The sequence below is a fragment of the Lycorma delicatula genome, chromosome 4 (genome assembly GCF_047948215.1).
Source record: "Lycorma delicatula isolate Av1 chromosome 4, ASM4794821v1, whole genome shotgun sequence".
Classification (NCBI taxonomy): domain Eukaryota; kingdom Metazoa; phylum Arthropoda; class Insecta; order Hemiptera; family Fulgoridae; genus Lycorma; species Lycorma delicatula.
In genome coordinates this window covers 194,882,277-194,906,189 of record NC_134458.1, presented here as the reverse complement: position 1 = coordinate 194,906,189, position 23,913 = coordinate 194,882,277, and the positions used below count along the sequence as shown (strand labels likewise).

The following is a 23,913-nucleotide window of genomic DNA, read 5'->3' as shown; positions in this document are numbered from 1 at the left end:
GGACTGAATGCGCTTTCCGAGCTGTCCTCTCCAGACACAAAGACTTCCCAAGCTACCCAAACGGACTCTATTGCGGGTGACGTTTACATGGAGTATATTTTGACCAGCGATTTGAGTGATGAAGAACTCATTGAGCTCCTCCCTAAAAGGTGGCCTAACTCACTTAGGGGCAAGCTAAAGTTGGTCACTGACCTTCCACCTGAAGTCAAAGACACTTGTACTCTTAGAGATTTAAGGAGAGTAGGTGAGCAGGATATGGGTAACAAACTCGCAGCTGGTGACATCATAAAATACGAAATAACTCTAATAGGAGACCAAACCGTTGAAGAAAAGAAGAAGAAATTTAAGATACATTATGACTCGGGAGCCCCGGAAAAGGAAACCCTTTCTTGTTTATTGAAGGCGTTCAAAAAGATAGCTATACAGTTACCAAATTCAGCGTACATACTGCCTTCGGGCAGTATGGGAAATTTTGCCAAGAAGATCATATCCTATATCTTCAGAGCAAGGGAAACACCTGTATATGTGTTAACTCTATAAGGGGATGGTGGGACCAGGCACATCGGTAATAATCAAATCCCGATAAAGAAGGCTACTCCACCGGCGGAGCAAAGCCGAACAGTGATTGTTAAGGCGGAAGGAAAAACGTACGCGGAGCTCCTCCGGTCCATGAAGGATGCTGTCACCAGCGAGGAGGCAAATAACGTCATCTCATTGCAAAAGGGCCGTTACGAGGAGCTCCACGTTAGGATACAGGGTGCAGAGAAAGCGGAACAATTTACATCTATCCTGAGGGACAAGGCTGCTGACCTTCACGTTGATATAAAAAGCAGGGCTGGAAGGAGAACTGTTGTGCACATCCGAGATGTCGAGCATGACACAACAGAGCAAGAGGTTATGGCTGCCATTATAAATCGCGTGGGTTCTAGCGAGGAAGTCAAGATAACATCCATGAGGAAAGGTTTTGGCGAGACCCAAAATATTACAGTCATGACCTCTTACAGAGCGGCATGCAAACTGGTCGAGGAAAGAATAAGAATCGGATGGATTAGTTGCCGGGCGTACATCCGGGAAGATGAAGACAGGTGCTACCGTTGTTGGGGCACGGGCCATAGAAGGCACGAATGTAAAGGCCCAGATAGGCTCGATTTGTGCTTCAACTGCGGTAGCAGAGGTCACAAGATAGCGGATTGTCTTGAACCTAAGCAATGCCTCGATTGTAAGAGCGGTGAACACAGGACTGGAGCATGGCAATGTAAGAAAAAATTGCATGATTAGGACTATGTTAGCGAATGCCAATAGGAGTATTCTCGCTCACGACTTAATTAGCCGTGTTGTTGCAGACAAGAACGTAGACCTCCTTGTGGTCACCGAACCCAATAAATATGAAGCTGCCAAACTTGGATGGACTGTTGATATGTCGGGAGATGTTGCCATTATGGACGTAAGTCATAGTATACAATGGAATTTCAAGTTTAGAGGTAGTGCCGTGGTGTCTGTTGAGACCGAAACAACTCTATTCGTGGGTGTGTACATTTCGCCCAACATTGCGATCGCGGACTTTACTAACTTCATCGACACTTTACAAGGTGTGATTACCAATTCAACCAAGAGGATCGTAATGTTGGGTGATTTTAACAGCAAAATGGTGGCGGCTGGCAGTCGACACACCAACAGGAGGGGACAGATCCTTGCCGATCTCCTGAAAACTGCCGGCTGCATCTGCATTAATGACGATACGCCCACGTACGTAGCGAGAGGTCATCGGTCGGTGCTTGACCTCACCATCCTGGACTGTAGGTGGAGGAGGAACCAGTACCAGTGGATGGTTCTCTCAGAACCATCCATATCTTCTGAGAGAACTCAGTGGTTCTCTCAGAAGATATAGCGAGCGATCACCGCGCCTCTATCTTGGATCTGAAAGACGTAGATTTCAGGCGTGAAGTGCACTCCCCCTCACCGAGATTCTCATCAGTACAAATAGAGCAAATCGTCAACAGGACTGCAAGTAGACTGTCTGATGGACATCAACAATCACCTGAGGCTTTATCTAATATAATAAAGTAGGAAATGGACAGAATGGCAGCTAACAATACAAGGAGGCGCTCCGTGTATTGGTGGACTGCTGAAATTGAAGCAATGAGACAAGAGCTCCAGTCCCTTAGGAGAAGGAAACAACGTATTCTTAGAAATAACAGAGAAGGGTACCAGGAAACAGCCAATAGATACCTCGAGGCAAGAAGAACGCTCAATAAGGCTATTAAGAGACGTAAAAAGGATTGCTGGATCAGGCTCTGCGAAGAGCTTGACAGCAATCCCTGGAGCCAGGCATATCGTATTGTGACCAAAAAGTTCGGGAGACGTATGCCTATCCTCAATAAGACCAGTGTTGCAAGGGAGGTAGCCAGGTTGTTCCCGCATACAGTGCCTGATATCGTGAGATCCACACCTTGCGACAATAGAAGATTCACCATGGAAGAGCTGCAACTTGCGGCGAGGAGTTTGGCAACCAAAAAGAGCCCTGGCCCGGACAAGATTCCCGCGGCAGTGATCAAGGGGCTGGTTCAGAAGGCTCCCTGGGAGATGCTCGAGATTGCCAGCCATGGCATGGAGAACGGAGACTTCCCCGACTGCTGGAAGGAGGCCAGAGTGGTATTCCTACCTAAAGGCACCTCTTCGGAGGAAGATATAACCTATAGACCCCTGAGCCTCCTTAACATGATGGGGAAGCTAGTAGAAAAGATGCTGGCTCGCCGCATCATCAAAGAACTAGAAGAGGGAGCCGGAATCAGTCCTAACCAGTACGGGTTTATGCGGGGGCGATCCACCGTGCAGGCTATCTGCCGAATTTCGGGATGGGCCGACGAGGTGAAGAGAGGCACTTGGCGAACCAGGAGAATTCCACTGATGCTATCACTAGACATAAAAAACGCGTTCGGGGCTATTGGTTGGGGTCATATTAATGACGCAATTGCGGCTAGGGGCCTCAGCCCGTACCTGCGTAGGCAAATTGAATGTTACTTGTCCAACAGAGGATGTCTGGTGGAAGCACAGGAAGAAACAGTACATTTTCAAATGCACGGTGGAGTTCCGCAGGGCTCTGTTTTGGGGCCGTTGTTGTGGCTGGTGATTATAGATGAACTCCTTCAGAAGGAGTTTCCTGTCGGCGTCCAGGTCCTGGCTTATGCAGATGACCTTGCAGTCCTCGTAGAGGGAAGGACGGTCTTGGAGGTGCAGGAGAGGGTGTATGCGGCCATCGACACTATACAGGAGTGGTTGAGGTCCAGAGGTCTGCAACTGTTTACGGAAAAATGCCGGTGTATTGCCTTTACGGGTAGAAGAGTGCTAGAACCGTTCAATATTTCCATCAACGGTCATGCTATAGAAGAAGCGAATAACATCAAGTACTTAGGAATTATCCTCCAGAAAAACGGTAGATACACCGAGCACTTAGTCAATGTATGCAACAAGGCAGAAAGGATGATAAAAAGTCTAAACATCATTATGTCATCGCAGAATGCCCCTCGGGCCTCAAAGCGCCGTTTACTGGCGACCACCGTCGTGTCTTCGCTTATGTATGCCGTTCCGGCCTGGTGGCGCTCTATCGCCATCAGGTGCAACAAAGAGAGACTGGCGAGGACGCACAGGTGTGTGCTCCTAGGTGTTGTGTCCGCATACAGGACAGTGTCCTATGCCGCCCTGTGCGTGTTATCGGGTACACCTCCTATTGACCTAATCGCAAAAAAGAGGGTGGAGAGGGCACAAGGCAAGCCAGAACAAGAGGTCAGGGATGCCGTTTATAATATCTGGCAGGAAAGGTGGTTGCAGGAAGCTGTGGGTCGAGGGACGAGAACCCTCATCCCCAGCATCAAGCCATGGTTGTCGAGAAGATTTGGTGAAGTTGATCATCACCTATCGCAGTTTTTACAGGACATGGTTCCTTCAATAACTACCTGCACAAAATAGGCAAGAGAGAAGAGCCAATTTGCAACTACTGCAACGAGATAGATGATGCTGAGCACACCTTTTTTGAGTGCAATAGGTGGGACACACTTAGACATAGTAGGGCACTCACAGGTATAACTCCAGAGACAACAATAGACTACATGCTAAGAAGCGAGTCAAACTGGAATAATTTTGCTAGTTTTGTTAGACAAGTTGTTCTACAGAAATACTCCGATGAGAGAAGACAAGGTAGAATAGGACTGGGTGGAGAGCCTTGCTGGTGAGGTCCAGCATGCTGCGGTGTGTTGGCACTGATGAGCCACCAAGGACTCCACGGGTAACAGTCAGGCAACAGCACACTGAATACTGAAGGGACCCGGCACCGCGTCGCGGCGAACTGGGCCTGGCGGGGTGTAATAATGTGGTGTATTAGTATTTGGGTCCCCAGAGGGGCAATATTGATAAAGACTCCTCAAAAAGAGTTAACCGGTAGGCCGACCTGCCTTGCCAGTATATAGCCGGTAGGTGGGGAGGCCTATTTGAGTTTAAAGACACTCCCCTGGGCGGCGTAATACCAACAATTCGGTCCGGCCCAGGGAGCTGAGAGAAAAAAAAAAAAAAAAGGTATAGTGTATTACAAATTGTTGCACCATTTGTATGTAGGGCTCACTGTTCACTGTGCCGTGAACGAATGTCATAAAGATTAGCCTACGTGAAATTGCACATCAAACACCCACTTTTTGTCCATGCAGAGGAGACTCGTTCAGGTGATGTAGATTTAATCGTACACCAAATGCGTGAATTCTGTGCATTCACGTATCCATCAATGTGTAACCATGCTTCTTCAGACCGAAACCAATCATCGAGTTCTCCGTCTGGGATTACAGATCACATGAACTGCTGGCAGAAAGCTATAGCGTTTTCCAGTTTTTGCAGTTAAGAACTCATTAGCAACATGAATTCTATACGGATGAATTCTTAAACACTTGTGTGATGGTGTGTGGGCATTACCGACGAGGAGATAAGATAAACGTCGCACAAGTATCTTGAGGCTAACAGAATATGTAGCTTGGAGCTTTTATGGTGTTAATACTTTCAGTTGACCACTTTTGGCTGCATCTGCACATTTCTTGTCTTTTGGAACTTGTCGTGCAGCCGTTTCAGGGAGGAAGTTTATGGTGCATCCACAGCATAATTTTCTGTGAAGGCATTCTGTGTGTGGGAATAACTGGCACACTATTGTGTTGGGAGACAATTATTCTCTGTTGCATTGTATAACTCATTTTCCTCAATTAAACATGCAGCAAAGAGGGAAACATTCTTCCATAAGATCGCGTCAATTTTTTAAACGTTCTTTATCATAGCCATTTTTAAGAATAATAAATATATCATGCCAAGACTCGATATCCTTCCATCGCCTTCTTCTTGAAGCCAAATAAATGTTGGTGAACCTCAGCTTTACAAGTTACACCTCCGTTATATCAACTTTTCGATCTCCATGGCGGAATAATAGAGTTTCCGTATTTCATTCGGTGGTCCCGGGCTCGAATCTCGGTCAGGCATGAACTTTTTCATAAGCCATAAAATTTCCTTTCTGTATTCCCATGCACATGCTTCGAACCTTATATGGTGAATTAATCGTCCAAAAAAAACTCAGGGTTAATTTTATATCGAGTATTATTCTCACAGAAAGAGACTTTGTAGACGCCCACTCAAGAGAAGCACAGGTACTTTAACGCATCTCTTTCTTTAGTAAAACAAACGTTATATAAATTGCCTTCAAAGAATATTTATTCGTATTCAGTGACCATTGAACCGATGAAATAGTGTTTCACGAAGAAACAGAAATGTCTTCAGGTTATTTTTCACTGGTGAAAATAAAAACTTACAAACAAGTACGAAAACGTTTTGATTATAGCTTACTTCTAGCAAAAATATCACCCTGATTTCTACAGTTTAGTAAAACGAGAATATATTAAAATTCCTGTGACAAAGATTATTGGAGATATACTGTTATAATTTTACCAAAAAGAGTTTTTAGTCGCTGCCAAACTCTATCTTCAGTAGTTAATTTATTTTTACAATAATTTATATGTAGTTTAGAAATCAAGTTTGGCTTTATCTGCATTGTAACGATTCTTCATCAGGTTTTATAAATAAAACCCACGGGGTCGGTCTAGCGGTAAACTCGTCATCGCATATCAGCTGATTCCGAATTCGAGAGTTCTAAGGTTCAAATCCTAGTAAAGGCAGTTACTTTTATACGGATTTGAATACTAGGTCATGGATACCGGTGTTTGTTAGTAGTTGGGTTTCAATTAACTACACGTTTAAGCAACGGTCGACCTGAGACTATACAAAGCTACACTTCATTTATATTCATACATATCTTCCTCTGAAGTATTACCTTGTAGTGATTCCGTAGGCTAAGCAGAAAAATAAAAGTTTTATAAACAAAATCAAGTTTATTTATAGTTTTTCGTTTTTATATGACTATTAATTTTTTTTTTCAGAATTACATTCTCTACAAATTTTCTTATAATATTTTTTACTTTATTTGTAATTGAATAAAGTAAATTTTCTTTACAAATACATTTTCGACAACGACTTTTTTGGTTTTACAATTTTCTCGAAAACTATTGGATATGAAGAAAAGTAATATATCTGAGAAAAATTCATGGCAGACCTGATTCAAATGATCAAAAAATTTGAACAGAATTTTTTTTTATGGTTTAATAAATGATGATCCATGAAAGAAATTCTAATTCAAGATATTTGATTACGTTACAGTCCAAAGTTGAAGGTTAGCAGGTCAAGGTTTATTGTTTTAAAAAACAATTTATATTCTAACCTCACTTGGTATCATATGTTATTTGATAATACATCATGCAAAGCTGACATTCTTTAGCGTAATTCATACTATAATAACATTTGTAACGATTATTTTTTAATATTTTTTATTTAAATTTTATATAAAAATAATAAAACCAATCATAAAAATTTTAAAAACACGACTGTAAAAAAATAAATAAATTGAAATAAAAAAACAAGGTATGGAAATGCTCGTGATTGACCAAACATCGTTATGCGGTATTTAATTAAATAAAATAATGGGCGACCAATCAACTTTGAGATAATTTTAATTTGTTCAAATGTTTTTCATTTGGAGAAATATTAGGCATTTAAATACTGCATAACGATGTTTGGTCCTTTATTTCTGGGATAAGTAGACGAATCCATATTGAGTTTATGTAGTATTTATTCATTTGTAGAATACATTTTTGATTAGATATATCTGGTAGTCTTGTTTGTTGTAATTTGATTTCAGTTTGGTACTAACACATTAAATATTAATAATACATATAATATTTTGAGTATTTGAAGTATATTGAATAGAATTAATGTAAATAATTGATTGAATTGCTTAATGCATTGTACGTTACCGTCCCACTACATATCATCTTGTGTACTGAGTCTAGAATCGAATCAGCTGAGCTTTAGCTTTGAGAAAAAGAATTACTACAATCAAGGCTGCCATTACAATATTTTAAATAAGAAGAAAACATGATATTAAAACTTAACAATTTCCATCTTTTCTTTTTTTTCTTTTTTTTTTGATTTATTGTCGTTTTTTTTAGTTAAATTTTTCTTTTTCTTTTTTTTTTTTTAGCAGCCTTGTTTTGTAATTTTTATAATTCTTTTTATTATTTAACACATGTTAGTAATCAGAGAAAAATTCTCGATTTAAAAACTCATGGATGTAACGTATTTAACGTACTGAGCCAAAAGAGGAAACTGTAAACATTTCAATTTATGTATTTAATTGGCGTATGCCGATCTAAACATACGGATTTTTCAAGCAATTGAGTTCTTCGAAAAACAATTTATCGTACGGATCATACAAAAATTTTCTGGGATCCAAACAACTAATGGCTAAACCCTCCTATTGTCTCAAACGACTCAGTGCTATGTAGGCCTGGCACTTGGCAAAGATGTGAAAGCTCATAGCTACGACAGCTCTATCTAGGGTACTTCCTTGTAGGTTATGCACCGTCACAGCCCAGCACAATATTAGTGGCAATATATGCCGTTCCATTTTTCCCTGTCCCCCTAAAGCATCAAAATCGACAATAGTTGATTTGATCCTCAATCTATTCCGACAGCATTTCGGCTAATCTTATTTTCATCAAACTCTACGAAGACCATTTATGGGAGCTCGGCGGGGTCCAGCCGGTCTCGGTGTAGCGCAGGGCACTCGGTCTTTTTGAGTATATCAGTTAATTATCGTGATTTTGTATTATACCAACAAATACCCCATTTGAATTTTGAAAATCGATCGATTTTTTGCAAAGATATTAACAAATCACTCAATACATCTCCCAAAGCAGCGCCTCAGAGGGCGCTGTTATTAAACCTGTTTGTTACCGGTTGATGATGGTGATTGGTTTAGTTTCGCACGACATGCTCGCATCATCTCGCTATTCTAGCTTCACACGCAATCCCCAAGGGAAGCACATTTATTAAACAAAACTTTTTTAAATTTAATTTATTTAACATAAATTTACTTCTATTATTTTTGTATAATTATTCATTCGATGGATTTGAATCATTCAGTTAGAACCCAGCTCACGCAGTTTACAGTTCATTAATTCATTTTATAAAAGTTTGTGCTTCAATCGGCAAATTTCCAACTCTAGGCTGAGAATAGATGATGCATTACATTCCATAAGCCAAATGTGTTGGCTATCCTTAGTTTCCAGGAAAAGCCATCCTGTGAAAGAATGCGATGCAGTGTCAACCTGCTTATTATTATTAATAGTTATTATTAACAGTTATTATAACTGTAATAATAATTAATCAATCTTTGTACAGCACTCATGGGGTACAGTGGCTATTCAGGACTCGTTCGGTGTGACATCATCCTACTTTATAATTCATTAGCATGTATGCATAATGATAACAGTTAATTATTTACGATTACATGTGTACTAATTACATAAATAAAATTCGTTTTTAAAAAACGTAACTCGTTGAGTATCACACTTAACTTATAAATATATATATATATATATATATATATATATATATATATATATATATATATATACATATTATAATAAAAAAATAAACACCAAACACAGAAACAGAACCTAAATCACTAATACTAAATGTCGACTTTCGCGGGATCCCACATCATCAGTCGGTAAAAAATTTCCAAAATTACATAAAAAAATATATAAAAAGTTATTAAGAACTAAAAGTTTAGAAAATATAAACCCTAACTATTTAAATTTAGAAAACATAAATTAAACTAATATTAATATTAACATTAATAAAAAAGGAAACAAATTAGAAAAACCCTCTAAAATGTAAAAAATATGAATTAAATCAAATTGAGAATTTTAAACAAAAAAATATAATATATTAAGAAATATAAAAATGCACTAAAAAATAAATTATATAAATATCTAATAAATAACCAATAAATAAAAAATAAATAAATTTAATAATTATTAAATTTTAAAATTAAAAGTAATGAAAATATTTAGTTAAATAAAAGCGTACTTTTTAGAGGGTTTTTCTAATTTGTTTCCTTTTTTTATTAATGTTAATATTAATATTAGTTAAATAAAAGCTTTTTTAAAAAATAACTTTTTATATGTAAAAGTATTATAACTATAGTATAATAAATAGTAAGTATATTTAAAACTTTTTAAATATATTTTTGTAATTTTTTTTGTATTTTTTTTATATTTTTTATTTTTGGCAACTTTGATAAAAGTTTTGAAAGCGGACACATATCTTCATCATATATCCGATTTTGCTAAGATAGAAAAAAGGAAATACAGTTCAGTTTATATAAGCCTTACCTCCCTATATTACTGTTCAATTATATAGAAAGTTTATATTGTTTGTAAAGTTTGTGAATTATCTCTACAGCAAACTAATATCGTAGGCGGCGATCATTTGGTTTAATGTGATGGAGTTGTAACTTGTACGCTCGCAAACGGAGTCGTTTAACAATATCGTAAACAGAGGAACAAGGAATTTGCAGTTCATAACTAGCCCGCCTATTGACTTTATGAATACATTGCGTACACGATCCACAGTCTCGTCACTAACTGAAACTTTCGGAAATCATCCAGTAAAACTGGAAATCATCCAGTTTTACAAACTGGATGACTGGATGACTGGTTTCCATTCTCTCTTGAAGTCGTATGCCACTGATGAATAGACTTCAGTGTAAGAGGATTGCTATTTCATTCAGATCGTACTCGCCGTTAATATATTCTGTCTTCAGAAAACTTATTTTTTTACATTAAAACATACGTAATCATGACGAGCAAGCAGACAAAAAATAATTTTAAAAATAAAAACCGACTTCAAAAAATAATAGTACTAAAAAGTAACAAATAATTATATTTTTATTTATTAACTAAATTAAAGGCATTTACAACAAATATCTATTTTTGAAGTCGGTCCCAGCCAAAACAAGTTAAACAAAAAAGAATCTATGATCTATATAATACAAATCCTATTTCAAACAATGAAAAATTGGTAATACAAGTTTTACTACAATAAAATGAGTTTTATAAATATAATACAGCAATAAAATGCGACGTACAAAAATATGATAAGAATACTCTATTGATGCTTAGGTAGATTTATTATCACTAAGTATTTATGCCTTAGCGAACTGAAGATGAGATGTGGTCCTAAGATTCTCTCTCTAATACGCTCCTGAAATTCCATTTTACTTGTGGAAATCTCGTTTAGAGATACTACAAGTCGGTTGATGTAGTAACTTTACGTAACTCTGTTTAATATGAGTTGACTGTTACAGACCTCAAAAATAGTTATTTCTTGTAAATACTTTAAATTTAGTTAATAAATAAAAATATAATTATTTGTAACTTTTTAGTACTATTATTAGTTGAAGACGGTTTTAATTATTTATAAATTATTTTATAAAAAATTAACCTTTTATACTGTGCGAGCGATCAGCGGATAAGGGTATTGAACCGTTCGGTTTTTTTGTGGTTTTCATAATCGGATATGCTTAAAATTTATACAGGACCATTCTGAAAGTATTTTCTTTCGATTAAAGAAAGATTTTCAAAATTGGTTTACTAACATCGGAAATATTGCGTAACATACCTTAAATATTCGGGTTTTTTGGTATTTTTACTTTGCCGTCTATAAAGCAGCTATAACTATATAGAAGAGAAAGTGTTGTGATTGGACAAAAAATTGAGCAACTCCGGTTTTCATCGAATCTTGACGAATTGACCCCTAAGGACCCCATAATACCGAAAAATGGTATCAAAATTTACGCATCAAAATGTGCGTACGTATCTACGTAATTTGGCGTGTAAATGGGCTTATATCTCCAGAACGACTTCACCGATTTTTACCAAACTTGGCTATATTATTTCTATAGAAGGAAAATTGATGCTATTAAATTTTCCATTCAAAAGGTCAAGGGTGGTGGATAGAGGGGGGGAAATGAATTCGTCTCCAGATTTTGCCTAATTAAGGTTATATATTTTTTGTTAATCTTGTGAATATTAATAAACGACTTTTGTAAAAAAAAAAATTGCTAAATTTCACTCTCACCACTAAAAATTACTTTAATTTTGAAGACTTATAGAAGGCAGTACCAGGGGTGATTTTCGTTGCAATTTCTTAAAAATATTTTTGGGAACAATTATAAAAAAACATCTGTGTAACAATTTTTTTGATAAATTGCACTTCCATTCTAAAAAAAAAAAATTGTAATGATTTTGAAACGTGTTGGAAGGCAATACAGCGGGTTTTTTCCGTTGCAGTTATTTTTATTAGCATCACGTTGGAACCACAAATGTGTTCCCCATCAAAGTGGGATCTTAACCCAGCCACTCTCCTTATACACCCGACATCCCACTTAGCTGCCGGACTACTGCTGATGTCGTCTGGTATGTTGTGACGTCACAAGTGTGCGGTAGAATTAAATAAATGAATAATATTTAAAGTTTATTAATAATATTTAAAAATTTAATTTAATTTGTTTAATTTTATTTTATTTATTTAAGTTTAATAATATTTAAAAATTTATTTAAATTGTCCACTAGTACCGCCACACCCACGCGAATACGGTACTCGCGCGCGCTTTAATTAGAATCATTGATTTAAATAAACAAAAAATATTGCACTGAAATAAAATAATAAATAAATTATGTTGCATATGTAAGCCGTGCATCAGAAAAAAACCGCGTGACTGGAAAGTTCTACAGTTGTGCTGTCGGCTTTTCCCTAAGATTATCGTCGTATTAGGTTAAAATTTGTATGGGACCATTCTGAAAGTATACTTTTTCGATTAAAAAACATATCAAAATCGGTTTACTAATCTCGGAGATATTGCGGTAACATACACTGAAAAAATGATTGTCGAATTGATAACCTCCTTTTTTGAAGTCTGTTAAAAATATTTGCGGAAGTTTGACTGAAAACGAAACATTCAGAAATTTTTATAATTAAAGAATGTTTCACCATTATTCAGAATAATTCGTTTAAAACCAATTAACAGAAGTGAAAGAACCGTTTGCGAGCGTACAACTTAGAACTTCATCACATTAGAGAAAACGATTGCCGCCTACATAATCGGTTAGCTGCAGAAGTAATGAACCGTGTCGAAAACGATACTAATTATATTTATATGTTGTTATTCAGTATTGTTGCGAAAGCGGGTCCAGGCGGGAGGCCGTAGGGGCCTCCCTATTTACCTGTTTTTTCTAAATAGGTAATTAAGAGAGGCTAACATCACTTCCTCTAATACACATTCATAACGGCATGCAAATTGATATAGAATGCGTTGTGCATAGGTATGCTAAGATGCGTAATCATCCAGATGAATTTATTTTGTAAATAAGTTATTGTATGAAATAAAGTGCGTAAAATTTTGGATTTTAATGGATCGATCATAAATATTGAAATACAAACCGACTTAATTTAAATCCTCATATTATGATTTTTTATCCCGTCTTATATTTTGATTTTGATTGTGAGAATAATACCGATAAATAACGATTAAAGTAATCAGGCTTTATAGAAACCTGAAAAAGAAACTAAATTACAAAATGCAGAATAATAGTAACTACGGTGACTTAAGTACACACACCTTTGACGACGAAAAATTCATAACTTATTTCTTTGCCGTAACAGTTAGTAAAAGGATTAATATTTTTTTTACTTCCTTGTACGAAGTAAAGGAAGTATTGTGACCGCGAAAAATCTCGGTTTTCAGATTTTAACAGAAATATCCATTTTGACCATCCCTTAATCCGTTTTGACTTTAAAAGGGGAGTTTTGCATCTCCCCTTTTGTTTGCAATCAACTGGACCAGAAGTGTCCAAAAATGCCCAAAGCCCAAAAAATTTGGATTGTAAACTTTTTCTTAACTGCAGTAATAAGCCGTCATCGAAGGCTTTTCAACGATATATCATAAGCGGTACTTAGATTTATTGGTTCTAGAGTTATAGCCAAATAAAATTTTAATTATTGATAAATTTGAATCTTACAAGGAGAAGGCACATCAGTTCAAATCTGACTTCATCTTCTTTTTTATATTTGAATATATTGATTTATTAATAATTATTAACCTCTGACTGTAAAAAAAAGCAATAAATAATAATTCAATAAAAAAAATAAATAAATATATATAAAAAAATATCAGAAGTTATTAATGAAATAAAATTTGATGTACTTTTCGTTAAAAGAAATATGTAGTATGTAATTTAATAGGCGTACAAGGAAGTCATGTGATGTCCACATCAATTTTTTCCCTAATGAATATCTTTAATTTACGATTTCACCCTCTTTTGGGAGGTAAAGAAATAATGAATATTTTTAATGTTTTAACCTTCAAGGAAACTAGGGCCTCGGTTTACGGCTTAAAACCTTCCATGGTATACCAAGGAAAAAATTTTAAAACAATCGATCGGTTGGTTCTTCGAAATTTTTTGAAATGTTTGCACAGATATTATAAAAGCACCCCATTGCACCACCCAGACAGCGACCCAGGGGCACGCCGTTCGTTACCAATTAATTGTGATGATTGGCCTAGCCTCCCAACAGGTGATTGCATACTAATTTTTATAATTTTTTTTATAATTTATACTAATTTTTTTGTAAGCAGACATATTTTAATCATATATTAAATTTTGCTAAGATAGAAAAACGAAATAGAGTTTATAAGCCTTAGATATATAAATAAATGATTGATAGATTAGTATTCAGAACCCTAAAAATCGTTATAAATATACAAAAACAAATCTTACAATAATTGAATCGGATTATAATTTGTTTATTAAAGTTGCCGACGCGCTTGTATCAATACCTGACGTGAAAAAAGTCGCACCGGACCCGAGCAGCTGCCGCTCGAGCTATGTTCGGTGTTCTTTAAATTTTTGTAACTTTTTTGTATGACATATTAAGAGCTGAAACTTTCTCAAAAACTTTTACATATTTAAAATTATAATACTTTACAGATAAAAAATTTTAATTCAAAACTATTACAGTTGATCTCTGTGACGGAGTAGTAATGTCTCAGGCTTTCATCCCGGAGTCCTAGGTTTGAATCCCGGTCAGGCATAGCATTTTTCATACGCTACAAAAATTTCACTTCCATATCCCTCGCATAAGTTTTAGCTTAATGGTGATATCATGAAGCACAAAAATAAGTTGAATGTACAAACTCTTGAAAACGCCCCAAACGTTTTCAAAAAGTATAACAGCCGGTAAATGGTTTGAAAATTTCCGTCGGGTTTTGATTTTTTAAGAATTACGGTAGATTATATCGTACAAATTTCAAAGAAAAATATTATTATTTAGTCGAGATATCGTGAGTTAAACGCAAAAAAATAAAAATATCTAATTCGCATTTTTTATTAAAAATCCATTTTAGACAATGTTCCTCTAATTTTAGAGGAAATGTTTCGTTTCAAAATAATTTTTACGTTCAAATTCGGCATCCTCGAAACAACCACGAAGAAACTGAACCGACGAAGAAAAGCAACAGAGTGAAAAAATGAAAAAAATATTGGGTAAACCAGAGAAGCTCCAACCTGTTATGCAAATGAGATCGTTATTGATCCGTACAAACAAAAAAAATACTGTTTATTGATTTCACTGGAAGATCAGCAATACAAACACTACTCATAAAACTGTTTTTGTCTAATATATTCTATAGAATGTTCGAAAAGTACGTGAATCCAATGAAAAATATACAATGTTGTGTACAATGTGTACACGACTTTTTTTTTATACACATTTTTACTTTCCCTACTAGATAGCGCTGTAGCTCTAGAAGGGAAAGTATTGCAATCGGTCCAGTTTGGGCATATGCGATTTTTACCGGATCATGACGTTTAACAGCTAAGTAATCAAGAAAACCGAATGTTAACGTTCGTATCTACGAATACGGGTACGTGTGCGTGCTCGCGTGTGTGCGCGCGCGCGTGTGTGCGTTCAGTGTCAACTTAAGTTCAAGGGGTGAGGATATGCAGCAAGGTCACCCTTAGTATCTTGAGATTTCGCCTAATTGAGGTCATATTTTTTTTAGGCACATTTGTTAATAATTAAAAAATAGCAATATTTGCCAAAAAAAATTGCCAAACTCAGTCACCCACCCCATAATCTATTATACGCGTCTGCTATGATGTGACATCACAGGTCAGCGGTAGAATTAAATAAATGAATAATATTTAAAGTGTAAAAAAACAATCGGTCCGGCTTACCAAGCGTATCGGTACCAAGCTTACAAGCGAACTTTGTTGTATGTATGTTGTTAAATTACATTAGTATAGTTAGTGCTAACCGTCTCCGCTAGTACGGGCACACCGGCGCGAATTAAATATTTTATGCGCGCGCGCTTTAGTTAGAATCGTGGAATTAAATAAACGAAAAAATATTATATTTAAATAAATGATAAATGCATTCGAACCTCTATAAAATGTACCTCTATATTACGAAAATCTCAATTCTAGAATCTTTTTACTGCTCTTTGATATTTTAATAAAACCTACGTGTAAATTTACCGCTAATTAACGTATTCGTAATTCTGTATAACGAAATGGTGGTATACTGGATATTAACCTAATACATTAAGTAGTAACATACAGTAATATTTACGAAATGACATTTAATTTAGTATTTTAGACATCTCTGTCAGTTTAAGATAGTTATGCTTTTGATTTCCGTACATAAATTGTAACCGTATACATACACAAAATATACTAGACGACAGTCAAGAATGATAGGTTATTTTTATTGAACTGGTTAGGGGCTTTTTAAAAATATATTTTATAAAAATTAACAGAGTATAAATCGATTCATAAAATCCGTTTGGATGTACAGTTAAAGAAATCAAGGTTACATTTGTTAACCCACCGGGTTGGTCTAGCGGTGAATGCGTCTTCCAAATCGGCTGATTTGGAAGTCGAATATTCCAGCGTTCAAGTCCTAGTAAAGGCAGTTACTTTTATACGGAGTACTAGATCGTGAATACCGGTGTTCTTTGGTGGTTGGGTTTCAATTAACCATACATCTCAGGAACGGTCGAACTGGGACTGTACAAGACTACACTTTATTTACACTTATACATATCATCCTCTGAAGTAATACCAAAACGGTAATTCCCGGTGACTAAACAGAAAAAAGAAAAAGGTTACATTTGTTAATTATATTATATAACTTCTTAAACAGTTTCCGTCAAAAACAGACAGTAAAATTTTGATATATCAGTAGCAAGTTTCTTTATCAGAATTATAAATTAGATACTTTCAAAAGAAGTCGTAGAAATTATCCTTTTAGCAATGTCATTTAATTTAAATTAAAATACTTCAACCTGTATGGAAATGTTTTTACCGCCAATATTTACCGGCGATAAAATACGCTTATTTGACAATACTAGATTACTTGGAATAATTTTATTCAGCCAAATAGTTACGTTTTTTGTTGTTTTTTTTATTACATATGCTGAATTTATGAATAAAATTTCAATTAATTGTTATACATAATTCAAAGTCTTTAGTAGTTAAGTTGTTTGTATAATAATTAAGTGAATGAACGCGTTTTCTTGGTAAAATCATTATTCAAATTATCGTTTTTTTAATGGTTTTCTTTTTATGCGATTGAGGAAGGGAAAACTCTACCATCTACAGTATTCTCGTAGATACGATAGTGTCGGGTTCTCGCTGCGGAATAAACCCCCCCTCACCGTCAAGATGCCGGAGCCATCATAACTTATATTGCACAGCATCGTGAATGTATAACGGTGTGTCGTCGAGGCACCCGCCGCAAGAGTCCTGCGGCTGTCATCTTAGGCAGCTACTCCCGCAATCAATGGCACCCTACTAGCACCGCAGGCTGTCCTACGCCGATACCTTCTGATTTCATCTTCATGAACGAGGTCACCATTTTCATTACGGATTACCAATTACACATGTAGCTCTTCCTTTATTACCTTTGTTTAATTACTAATAAATGTGGAACATTTAGTAACACAACCTGTACAAAATTTAATTCTGAGGGAAGTAATTTAAATAAAGCCGTTACAAACTAAATAAAAACTTCAAAATCTTTTTGTTGAAGCAAAACAGACAAAAAAATAGATAGAAAATCTATTATTCTTTTTAAAGCATTCTTCTTAAACGTTTTCGTTTTATCAGCATTTACAAACGGAAGATTCATTTTCACCGCGTTCGTTTTCTGTTGAACGCTCAGTAAATCGTTGTGTTGATGATGAATGTCGTGTAATTCAGCGTATTCGGAGTAGCCCAGGCTTAAGCACAAAGCGAATTTCATATATCGCACTATTTTGTCAAAAAACAAAGTGTGCCGCATCCTACGGGAAGAAAATGTTTATCTTTTCCCCTGCAGAAGTTTAAAAATTTGCGGCTGACAGATTACCTTAAGCGGTTAAATTTCATCGGCTTCGTTGGCTTAAAGTCATCGGCTTCTACACAACGCTGATAACATCGATTCAATTTTATTTACCGATGAAGCCACTTTTACGAGAAACGGTGTCTTCAATTCTAAAAATAGTCATTTATGGAGCGAAGACGATACAAATGTACTGTGGAAAGTTTCTAATAGAGATTTCACATTATTGTTTGGTACGACATTATTTATGGCAAAGTTCTTGGACCGTTTGTTTTCAATGAAAACCGGGAGATGCATACGTTAATTTTTTGAAAAATAATTTGCCGGCTATTTTGGAGGCTTTACCTTTTGCAAATGAGTACTATGAGTACTATCGTACTTTACCAGTACGATAGTGCAACGCCACATTTTTCTGTAGTAGCTAGAAATCATTTGAACGCTTCTTAAACTGGATCGGACGTGTTGGACCGATCGATGGGCCACCACGATCACCTGACTTAACGCCAATAGATTATTTCTTTTGGGACCGTATGAAAACGTTAGTATACCGACAGAAATTTAATACTAAAGAAGAGTTACTCGTTAAAATAGGAAATACTATGGAATTTATACGAAACGATCCTCAGATGATACGGTAAGCCACCGGAAATATTTTACGACGGGCAGAGGGATGTGTACTTTGTGAAATAGGAAATTTCAAACGATTACTGTAACCGAGCTTAGTTTTCTTTTACCATTTATGATTTAATGTATTTAATTTTTTTTGTTTTGCTATATTAACAATAACGTCTATTAGGTACAAAAAGAATAATACGATTTTCGGTCTATTTTTCGTCTGTTTCGCTTCTTCAATAAACCGATATTTAAAAATTTCTATTTAATTTTTATCGGCGTCATTTACATTAATTTACTCAGAAATAAATTCTGCTATATTTTCCGCATTTTAACCCATTTTAAAAAAAGCTAAAAAAAACTTTTATTTAGTCACCGAATGTTGTTTTACGTCGTATATCTTAAAAATTACTGAAGTTGTGGGGCCTGTTTTATCCTATTTTTCAGCTAAAATAATTAAATTAAATTACATTAAAAAAAAGAAGTTTTTTTTTTATTTTTTATTTTTATTAAAAATTAAATTAAATTTTCAGCTAGACGCGTTAACCACCAACATTTGTCCTTAATTTCGGTCCCAAAAATTACAGCAGGGCTTCGTTTTATTAGAAGAGCTGAAATCCGGGCGAAATCTTTCGCTAGCCGTAACTCGATAAGAAAGCGCTTTCAGAACTATGTTTACATGAACTTTTTTCATTATTTTCACCAATAGAGCATGTTGTGATAGTTTCTCAATTTCTTGGTGAGACGGTCTGTAAAAATAATTATTTTAATTATTTTTTACAAGAACTACTGATTAAAAAACATAAAAAGAATTAATTCAGATGTATTAACAACAATTGCAATAGCTACGCATTAAAGGATATCCGCAAATTTGTATTTATTTTCAATTAAAAGTGAGGTACTCGTAGCTGTAGTTCCGTTGTAAGATTTTATTTGGTTGTACGTTGTCGACTACGTATAAGTAACTCTATAATCGATCGCAGTCTTTATCCTTGCTCTGACATCTACAATTTTTATTTCTGCACGATCTAGCTAAGGCATAAAAAAAAGAAGAAATAAATTCATGAGATACGAATTTAATAGCTTTATTTTTATAATACATGCGTAATTAAGCTTTTAGCAAATTATTTTTTTTTTTCATTTTTAAGTAGCTATTTTATTTAACAAATAATTATTTTTTTCAAAAAAATGGAATCGACATCAAAATGCACTAAAAAGTAAGAAATAATTTCGGTCCAAATACTTAATTCCTTAGACACTTTTTTGAATCGGTACCTGCTTCTACAAAGGTTATTTCGAGATATAATATAATTTTTTTTTTATAAGACTATATATGTATACTTCATAAAATAAAAATTAACGATATTACATCAGTGGAATTCATATTTGTGTGCTTTGATTAGTTTTCCGATTTTAATTATTACGTATTTTTATATGCACCATTCAAGTACCACATCACTCTTTATAAACGATGGTGAGTGGGTTTGTTTGTCTATGTTCTCACTTTTTTTATTTTATTTGTTTTTGGCGCAGAGCGAACCAATGGTGGTGCGCCGGGTGGCTGCACACAGCTCCCTCCACGACTCTCTCCCGCTAGAAGCAATCCGTTGTCAATTAATTTACAGATTATATAATTTAATTTCTAAGCGTAGATTATTTTAATTTATATTCTTATTTAACCATTTATTTATTTAATTTCATTAACAAAATAAAGGATTCTTTATTTAGCGTGAGAAGCCGTTGCATATGGCTCCATCCAACCTTTATACGGATTTGAATACTAAATCGTGGATACTGGTGTTCTTCGGTGGTTCTTCTTTCTTTTTCCTGTTTAAACTTCGGGAATTACCGTTTAGATATTACTTCAGAGGATGAATGAGGATGATATGTATGAGTGTAAATAATGAACTGTAGTCTTGTGCAGTCTCGGTCGATCATTCCATTCTCGACTTCCAAATCAGGTGATTTGGGAAGACGCGTTCACCACCAACCCGGTAGGTTGTTCTTCGGTGGGTCTTCTTTTTCTTTTTTTTTGTCTAACCTCGGGTCAGTTGTTAGGCATGCTTCAGAGGATGATATGAATGATTCGTAGCGTGTGTGAAAATGCCATGCATGACCGGGATTCGAACCCGGGACCTACGGTGTTTCGGGTTCAATTAACCACACATCTCAGGAATTGTCGATCTGAGTGTATTTCATTTTTCTGAACTTACAGAGCCGGTTCGTTTATATCTTCATATAAGTTGATTGTTAATCTTGTTGAAAATATGTTTACTTCGTGAATAATTTAACACATATTTATGTTGATTATAATATTGTTACATATCTTTTACATTTATATTAGTTTATGTCGCAAGTAATAAGTGTACATATAATTCGTTGTGTGTTTATTATTAGAATAACGTATTGTATTTATGAAGAGTAATGTTGCATGTTTTAATGTTTAAATTAGACTAACAATATAGTAAGAAAAAGGTAATATATAATAAAAACAGCTTTAGAACTCGTCAACTGAGAATAAGAAATTTATATACTTTTATGAAATAAGAAGAAGATACAGAGTAAGGCCACAGTAAGGATAAGGGCAATCGTAAGAGACAGTTAGAGGTAAACGGTTTGTTTACCTTAAATAAGGAGGAAACAAAACATTGGACTGAACAGGGTCCACACTATCACCACTGACAGAAACTTTCGAACGATTTACAGTTTTTGAAACCAAATTTCCAGTCTCTCTTAAAGTCGTATCCCACTGACGGATAGACTTGAGTGTAAGAGCATCGATATTTCATTCAGTTCATGCCGTTGAACGCGCATTACTGATGGAAACTCCTCCAAGAAAATCACGCACTGAATCTTCTGTTTTGGGATCAATATCTCGATCGACTATAGTTGCATTGTAAGTCGACTTGCCTGCGCTTGCGTATTCCGCTGACCTTGAGAGTATACAAAACATATCTTGGAGATATTTCCTGTCGATTGAGCCTGCGTTTAATAGACTACGACGACTGGTTTGCTAAATATAGGCCTTTACGTTTGGATACCTTTTGCTCGGACACCCTTATATAATTTATTTTAAAAATGCTAATAACGATTAAAAAAACACCTCTGACCTGATAGATATAATTTTAAGAAGTAACTTTCGTGTGCTTTCCGCTATTCGCATTATCTTCAGATTTTTTTGATGCTTTTTTTCTCCTCATCCCTATCTGTTCTATATTAATCTTTAAATCTCAAATTATTTATCATTTCATTAACTTTTTAACAAATAACGTGTTCTAGAGAGACAATGATTGATTGGAAGAGACTTGCAATTTCTTCCTTACTATTAAACGAAGAAGCCGCGTAGAAGACGGTGATAGTTTTTACACCCATCAATTTGTTATCAACTGATTAGTAAACCTGGGTGTCCTTATACATGGCCGTTTCACCTAGTTCAACTGTTTATAAGATTCTACATCTGTTTTCCGTCTTTGACCTCGTTTTTATTCTATACACCTATCTATTTTTCAATATCTTTCTTTAACAAATCATTTCCAACGTCTTTATTCTTTTCCTTTCTGTTTATAATATAGTTCATATATCATTGCCGTAAAATTCTGAACTCCACACAAATATTTTTAAGAAAGTCTTTCTAATTCTTAGCTCTACATTATATATTAACAGGCTTCTTTATTTGTTTGGAAATTTCCTTCGTTTATTCCCTCACCTTTTTAAATATCTATGTTTACTTTGACTTTTATGAGATTTTTATAGTTGTCGCTGTCTTCTGGCACCTATTTTCCATTTTCAGAAGATTATGATCTCTTAATTACCGGTGTGTATCATTATAATCAAACCATATGCATAATGGATTACCTCTGCGTTTCTTTCGTACTGGAAACCTTCCCCCCAAAAAATATCTTATTATTCTCCTTTCTGGAAAATTTGAATATACAATGGAACCTCTATATAATGAAATCAAGAATCCCGGGAAAAGATTTGTTAAATAAAGGTTCTTCGAGTAAATTATTGCTGAACTGTGTATATGCAGTGAACAATAGAGGGAGTATGTGTTAAATGTTATCTAAGAAATCTGTTTGTTAAGTCTACGTACTGTAGATAAATGTATCCTTTAGATAAATGAAAAAAAGTTGGCGCAGTAATTTTAGTGCGATAGTTAATGGATTTCGGGAAATTCCGTCACCTTAATGTATACGCAGACAGTTACTGCAGAACACGTGTTTAAATCTTTTGTTAGCATTTTACTGTTAACAGGTTATAAGAGAATCTTGAGAATTCTCGCGTGTCCACTTCAATAAAAATAACCTGTCAATCTTGAATGTCGTCAAGAATACTTTGTGTATGTATATAGGTACAATTTAGGTACGAAAACCTAAAGGATAACTATCTTAAACTCACAGAGATTTCCAAAATATTAAATGTAATGTCATTATTTAAAAAAAAATGTCGTAAAGATTACTGTATGTTATATTGCTTACTACTTTAATATGTTAATATGCAGTATAATATACAGAGATGTGAATTCGTTAAGTTGAGGTAAATTTATACGTAGTTTTATTAAAATGTCACGTTGCAGTAAAAAAAATTGAAAAATCGAGCTTTTCATAATATTGAGGTACGATATGTAGAGGTTCGACTGTATTTAATTTTATCTGATTTATTTTAAAAACAAATCTCCCTGTTAATAATAAATACATCAGGAGTATATGATAGTAAATAGTAATTGATGAAATATAATAACATGGAAAAGTGTATTTACTCCCTTTTTATTGGAATAATTAAAAAAATTACGAAATAGATTAATAGATAAATATATTAATAAACGCAGACATTTATTGTAAAACATTGACAAAGTCTAGGACAGCGATGGAGAATAATTGGTGAGGGATGCTAACGAAGAGGATCATCGATTTGGTTTGACAATTCAGGGCTTCTATATTCACGGCTCATATATACCGCTAGCACTAAGGGTGTAATAAACAGATTTAAGCGGCAGATATTTTACTTTTTGGTATTTTGGTGGCGCCAATCTCTGAAGACTGAATTGACGAGCTGGTGCCACAGTGCAGTAAATCTTTTACTTCGGGCTGGGACTATGTCGAGATGTTATATAAGTATGTAGTTCTTTCCTATCTAGTAATTTTTTAAAAATCTTTTTTGTATTTTTTGTGTTGACTAATTCATCTTGGGACACGTTAGATCATTTATTTATTTGTAGCCGTTTTTTTTAATTTACCCAGTACCTCTTCATTGTTTCTGATATCTCTTTCCTTCGTTCTTCAGAAAGTTTAGTTTTGTTGTTCTAGACTTTTGGTACTTCTTAAAACATTTTATTTCCATCTTTTAATATTCTATTTAAAATTTCTTCAGTTCTTTTAGTCTTCTTGGACTTGTGTGAATCATTTACCTTTAAGGTTTTTACTTTGGATGAAATCA

General features: G+C 34.8%; 1 protein-coding gene across 5 annotated transcripts in view; it reads left to right on the top strand.

The window, feature by feature from the left end:
- The window catches only part of LOC142323005 (uncharacterized), a 381,529-nt gene that overhangs the window by 197,630 nt on the left and 159,986 nt on the right, over positions 1 to 23,913 (top strand). The gene's annotated exons all lie outside the window — the stretch shown is intronic.